We start from the raw sequence: 7,573 nt of genomic DNA, 5'->3' as shown, positions 1-7,573 counted from the left end.
GTGGCAAGGAATAAGTTACCCCTAAATATTTCTAAAACTAAAAGCATTGTATTTGGAACAAAACACTCACTAAACCCTAAACCTCAACTACATTTTGTAATAAATAATGTGTAAATTGATCATGTTGAGATGACTAAACTGCTTGGAGTAACACTAGATTGTAAACTGTCATGGTCAAAACATATTGATACAACAGTAGCTAAGATGGGGAGAAGTCTGTTGATCCTCAACACTGGAGCCCCACAAGGGTGCGTGTTCTCAGCCCTCTCCTGTACTCCCTGTTCACCCACGACTGCATGGTCATGCACGCCTCCCACTCAATCATCAGGTTTGCAGACGACACAACAGTAATAGGCTTGGTGAGGGCCCTCGGAGTGTGTTGTCATGATAATAACCTCTCACTCAACGTAAAAAAAACAAAGATGATCGTGGACTTCAGGAAACAGCAGAGGGAGCAGCCCCCTATCCACATCAACGGGACAGTAGTGGAGAAGGTGGAAAGTTTTAAGTTCCTTGGCGTACACATCACGGACAAACTGAAATGGTCCACCCATACAGACAGCGTGGTGAAGAAGGCGCAACAGCGCCTCTTCAACCTCAGGAGGCTGAAGAAATTTGGCTTGTCACCATTAACACTCACAAACTTTTACAGATGCACAAATCGAGAGCATCCTGTCGGGCTGTATCACCGCCTGGTACGGCAACTGCTCCGCCCACAACCGTAAGGCTCTCCAGAGGGTAGAGAGGTCTGCACAACGCATCACTGGGGGCAAACTACCTGCCCTCCAGGACACCTACACCACCCGATGTCACAGGAAGGTCAAAAAGATCATCAAGGACAACAACCACCCGAGCCACTGCCTGTTCACCCCGCTGTCATCCAGAAGGCGAGGTCAGTACAGGTGCATCAAAGCTGGGATCGAGAGACTGAAAAACAGCTTCTATCTCAAGGCCATTAGACTGTTAAACAGCCATCACTAACATTGAGTGGCTGCTGCCAACATACTGACTCAAATCTCTAGCCACTTTAATAATTAAAAATTGGATGTAATAAATGTATCACTAGTCACTTTAAACAATGCCACTTTATATAATGTGTACATACCCTCCATTACTCATATCATATGTATATACTGTACTCTATACCATCTACTGCATCTTGCCTATGCCGTCCGGCCATCGTTCATCCATATATTTATATGTACATATTCTTATTCATTCCTTTACACTTGTGTGTAAAATCTAGTTGTTGTGAAATTGTTAGATTACTTGTTAGATATTACTGCACGGTCGGAACTAGAAGCACAAACATTTCGCTACACTCGCATTAACATCTGCTAACCATGTGTATGTGACAAATAAAATTTGATTTGATTCAGAGAGATTCAAAACTGTTTTTTGCAGAGGAGTGGGGATTCACTCATGTCGCAGCCCGGGTTCGATTCCCGGTCAGGGAACTACTCTTTGGGGCGGCAGGTAGCCTAGTGGTTAGAGCGTTGGGCCAGTAACCAAAAGGTTTCTAGATTGAATCCCTGAACTGACAAGGTAAACATCTGTCATTCAGGCCCTGAACAAGGCAGTTAACCCGCTGTTCCTAGACTGTCAATGTAAATAAGAATTTGTTCTTAACTGACTTGCCTAGTTAAATAAATAAATAACATGTCACCTCCCCCCTCACCATCCACCGGCCAATGGAAAGGCAGAGTCAGCGGTCAAGATAGTGAAAGGCTTAAGCAAGAGGGCCAAGCTAAACGGTACGGATGTAAGGGCAGCTAAACTGTAGTGGCGCAACACGCCCACTGAGGGGATGGACAGTAGCCCCGCACAGCGGCTCACGTCACGCTGACTCAAGTCATCGTTGCCGCGGCACCCAGCCTGCTGCAGCCCTCTGTGGTTGTGGGTGTCACTGAGAAACTCACTATGACGTGGCCACCAGAAACCTCCCTGTGGTTGTGGGTGTCTGAGAAACTCACTATGACGTGGCCACCAGAAACCTCCCTGTGGTTGTGGGTGTCACTGAGAAACTCACTATGACGTGGCCACCAGAAACCTCCCTGTGGTTGTGGGTGTCACTGAGAAACTCACTATGACGTGGCCACCAGAAACCTCCCTGTGGTTGTGGGTGTCTGAGAAACTCACTATGACGTGGCCACCAGAAACCTCCCTGTGGTTGTGGGTGTCTGAGAAACTCACTATGACGTGGCCACCAGAAACCTCCCTGTGGTTGTGGGTGTCACTGAGAAACTCACTATGACGTGGCCACCAGAAACCTCCCTGACTTGAACATTGGAGATCAGATCAACATGCGACCATTACCAGGTGAACACACAGGACGGTGGCGGCTCGGTTCCTGTCTGAAGAGGGTGGCTCCCCGTTTCTTGTGGACCACGACGGCACACTCTACAGACGCAACAGAGTGAACCTTTGCGTGGCAGAACAGGCCACACAGAGGCACAGGGATGAAACTCATTCAACGTCACAGCATGAGACATGTGTGAGTGGTAACCAGACCCAGACAGGGCACTGGGAACTGGGAGCATCCTGTTGATAGGCCAAGAGCATCCTGTTGATAAGGCCAAGAGCATCCTGTTGAAAAGGCCAAGAGCATCCTGTTGAAAAGGCCAAGAGCATCCTGTTGAAAAGGCCAAGAGCATCCTGTTGAAAAGGCCAAGAGCATCCTGTTGAAAAGGCCAAGAGCATCCTGTTGAAAAGGCCAAGAGCATCCTGTTGAAAAGGCCAAGAGCATCCTGTTGAAAAGGCCAAGAGCATCCTGTTGAAAAGGCCAAGAGCATCCTGTTGAAAAGGCCAAGAGCATCCTGTTGAAAAGGCCAAGAGCATCCTGTTGAAAAGGCCAAGAGCATCCTGTTGAAAAGGCCAAGAGCATCCTGTTGAAAAGGCCAAGAGCATCCTGTTGAAAAGGCCAAGAGCATCCTGTTGAAAAGGCCAAGAGCATCCTGTTGAAAAGGCCAAGAGCATCCTGTTGAAAAGGCCAAGAGCATCCTGTTGAAAAGGCCAAGAGCATCCTGTTGAAAAGGCCAAGAGCATCCTGTTGAAAAGGCCAAGAGCATCCTGTTGAAAAGGCCAAGAGCATCCTGTTGAAAAGGCCAAGAGCATCCTGTTGAAAAGGCCAAGAGCATCCTGTTGATAGACCAAGAGCATCCTGTTGAAAAGGCCAAGAGCATCCTGTTGAAAAGGCCAAGAGCATCCTGTTGAAAAGGCCAAGAGCATCCTGTTGAAAAGGCCAAGAGCATCCTGTTGAAAAGGCCAAGAGCATCCTGTTGAAAAGGCCAAGAGCGTCCTGTTGAAAAGGCCAAGAGCGTCCTGTTGATAGACCAAGAGCGTCCTGTTGAAAAGGCCAAGAGCGTCCTGTTGAAAAGGCCAAGAGCATCCTGTTGAAAAGGCCAAGAGCATCCTGTTGATAGACCAAGAGCATCCTGTTGAAAAGGCCAAGAGCATCCTGTTGAAAAGGCCAAGAACATCCTGTTGAAAAGGCCAAGAGCATCCTGTTGAAAAGGCCAAGAGCATCCTGTTGATAGACCAAGAGCATCCTGTTGAAAAGGCCAAGAGCATCCTGTTGATAGACCAAGAGCAACCTGTTGAAAAGGCCAAGAGCATCCTGTTGATAGACCAAGAGCATCCTGTTGAAAAGGCCAAGAGCATCCTGTTGATAGACCAAGAGCATCCTGTTGATAGACCAAGATCATCCTGTTGATAGACCAAGAGCATCCTGTTGATAAGACCAAGAGCATCCTGTTGATAAGACCAAGAGCATCCTGTTGATAGACCAAGAGCATCCTGTTGATAAGACCAAGAGCATCCTGTTGATAAGACCAAGAGCAACCTGTTGATATAATTGAAGAATTTGAAAAATAAAATATATTTAGATTTGTTTAACACTGTTTTGGTTACTACATGACTACATGATGTGTTATTTCATAGTTTTGATGTCTTCACTATTATTCTACAATGTAGAAAACAGTATAAATAAAGAAAAACCCTTGAATGAGTAGGTGTGTCCAAACTTTTGACTGGTCCTGTATGTTTAGTTTGTTTTATGGCTTGCAACACACAGCTGATGACCCCCACTTTCCTGGGTAACTTCCATAAATTCCCTTTCACTGAACATGGTGACTGGGTTTTGCCTCGTCCAGTTATATATTGCTAATCGGCCGGTTATGAGAGCCGTAAACCTAGGCCTGTCAGAGCAGGTGGCTCGGACTTCCAGTCTTTTGAGAACCGAAGGAAAAGCCTGCGAAATCAGCTCAACGAACTGACCTAACTGCTCAGCGCTGAGCACCTCGTCTTTTAGGCGCTTGTGATATTGTGCGTTGCCAGGGTCTGCCGCGAATCGCGATCCATCTTTGCCAAGCACACTCGGGATAAGCTGGAGCGAGAATTGTCAATGCGTTTTGCTGAAGGATTTTTACCCAGAATAAAGCCTTCATATTCTGTCAAAATGTCATGTTTTTCACCTTGCTTCCTGGCAGGCCCTTGGGCTTAACTAGTGCTTAACCTCACCACTCTCGCAGCCCGTCGAAGTCCCCCCGATGCAGCCTTGCTCCCTCGGCTCTGACCGTGTTCCACCATCGCTCTGACTGGTTGGCTGCGCCGTCACCGCCAACCGCTCACCCTCCCAGCAAAGTGCCAGTGCTCTCCCTCGGCTCCGACCGTGTTCCACCATCGCTCTGACTGGTTGGCTGCGCTGTCACCGCCAACCGCTCACCCTCCCAGCAAAGTGCCAGTGCTCTCCCTCGGCTCCGACCGTGTTCCACCATCGCTCTGACTGGTTGGCTGCGCTGTCACCGCCAACCGCTCACCCTCCCAGCAAAGTGCCAGTGCTCTCCCTCGGCTCCGACCGTGTTCCACCATCGCTCTGACTGGTTGGCTGCGCTGTCACCGCCAACCGCTCACCCTCCCAGCAAAGTGCCAGTGCTCTCCCTCGGCTCCGACCGTGTTCCACCATCGCTCTGACTGGTTGGCTGCGCTGTCACCGCCAACCGCTCACCCTCCCAGCAAAGTGCCAGTGCTCTCCCTCGGCTCCGACCGTGTTCCACCATCGCTCTGACTGGTTGGCTGCGCTGTCACCGCCAACCGCTCACCCTCCCAGCAAAGTGCCAGTGCTCTCCCTGGGCTCCAGCAGCCTTCCACTGATCTGGTTCGGGCTGCTGTCTGTCAGGTGAAGTCAGAGTCGCAAGCATAGTGCCCCTCCATTCCATAGTACCAGACTTAAATTGGTGGGCGACTTTGAAATGTCGGTCAATCCACCCGATGTTCTGCTTGGGAAAAAGCCCAAAGTCGTGTTTTGTTCTGCTGTCTTAGCTCCTCTCTTCTGCCTGCCTGCGTGCTCCACCGACCAACAAAATAACCCTAAACATTTAACATTTCAACTTCAATTGGGTGACGTCAGAGTTGGACGTTCCAAGGATCCCAGATAACAAGAACCAATTACTAACTGGGCCCAAACAGAAAAGATCAAAAGAACACACTGACAGCGGTAGGTTCATTTATTTCCTAAAAGAATAGATTTTATTTCAGCACTGGATGTCGTTTCCCAACAAACATGACCATCTTTACATCATCACGCCTCTCCTTCCTTCCTGTCCTCTGACATCACTTCCTCCACAGCCATAAGAATATAAAAGCTCTCTCCACAACAACATTCTGGTGCTTCCATTTAGCTAACAATGACAAATTATAGCGATAATAATCATAACAACGAAGAAGATGAATCCTTTACGGATGTTGATGTTTAGGGGGGCGTGGCTTACAGTACATGTAGTACACACATTACTGCTAGTTTACAGTACATGATGTACTGTAGTATACATGTTAGTTGGTTCAGAAGGTGATGTAGTACATGTTACTAGGACAGAGATTTAGACTGACACCTGGATGATGTCATAAAATAATCATGTGACCTGAATTGACTCGCCGTCTCCCTGGCAGCGTCCCAAATGGCGTCCCATTCCCGTTCTAGAGCTGGTGACAAGGACCTCAGGGTCTCAGGAATTAAACCTTCCTGCACCACAACGTTTAAAGTAGTGCACTATTATAGGGAACAGGGTGCCATTTGGAACGTCTCATTGTCTCTTTTCCCTGCAGGCTCATCTTGTCTGGACCACTCAGTCAGCGTAGCTACTCATCCATGTACGGACACATAACCGTCCTACAGTATCCAGTTCTGCTCTACACATCACAAAACTCCACTCTATAGGGGTAAACCAATCACACGTCATCATAGAATCTCTTGATAGGTCATTGGTTTGGGGCATACCATCATGGCAGGGAAACGGGGTGGTAATGTGAGACTTCTAACCCCGTGCAGCTTCACGTGACGAGTTGACCATTAGCTCTTTATAAAGAACGAGAAACAGAGTATACGAACGTAGTGCAGAGACGATGGTTTTAAATGTTTTGACGGGCGATACTTAACTGACATAGTAACAACTGCGAAGTGGTCTTTACGACGATCGATGGCATAATATCAAATATGGAGAAGGATCATATATTAAATGGTTTCAGTTTACATCTCTATGGTTGGCCAAAGCCTCTCAAAACTAACGGCTGCTTTGATAGAAGGATTAGAAGAGACATTCAAAAGAGTAAGAAACAACACAGTTTAAAGTACAATTGAATAAAACAGTTTGATTTCTTTTTGTTGTATACTCTTTTCCTTCCAGATTCCGGCTAGTTTACAGAGAAACTGATAATCACTAAGAAAAGTTCATCACAACATAGAATATTAGTGGGGGTGGTTAGGGGCGGGGTCAGAAAACAGCCAATAGAAACGGTCCTAGAGGGAACAGAGAGCACAGAGACGTGAGCAAGAGATATTTAATGTGTATATTGATACTGTGGTTGGAGATATTTAATGTGTATATTGATACTGTGGTTGGAGATATTTAATGTGTATATTGATACTGTGGTTGGAGATATGTACTGGGTATATTGATACTGTGGTTGGAGATATGTACTGGGTATATTGATACTGTGGTTGGAGATATTTAATGTGTATATTGATACTGTGGTTGGAGATATGTACTGGTATATTGATACTGTGGTTGGAGATATTTAATGTGTATATTGATACTGTGGTTGGAGATATGTATTGGGTATATTGATACTGTGGTTGGAGATATGTACTGGTATATTGATACTGTGGTTGGAGATATTTAATGTGTATATTGATACTGTGGTTGGAGATATGTACTGGTATATTGATACTGTGGTTGGAGATATTTAATGTGTATATTGATACTGTGGTTGGAGATATTTAATGTGTATATTGATACTGTGGTTGGAGATATGTACTGGGTATATTGATACTGTGGTTGGAGATATTTAATGTGTATATTGATACTGTGGTTGGAGATATGTACTGGTATATTGATACTGTGGTTGGAGATATGTACTGGGTATATTGATACTGTGGTTGGAGATATGTACTGGTATATTGATACTGTGGTTGGAGATATTTAATGTGTATATTGATACTGTGGTTGGAGATATGTACTGTGTGTGTAGGGTATTCTTCATTTGTGTTTGTAGGTGAAAGTGTGTATCAGTGTGTTTA

Source organism: Salvelinus namaycush, chromosome 16 (genome assembly GCF_016432855.1).
Source record: "Salvelinus namaycush isolate Seneca chromosome 16, SaNama_1.0, whole genome shotgun sequence".
NCBI lineage: Eukaryota > Metazoa > Chordata > Actinopteri > Salmoniformes > Salmonidae > Salvelinus > Salvelinus namaycush.
Note: the sequence above shows the minus strand (reverse complement) of the source record.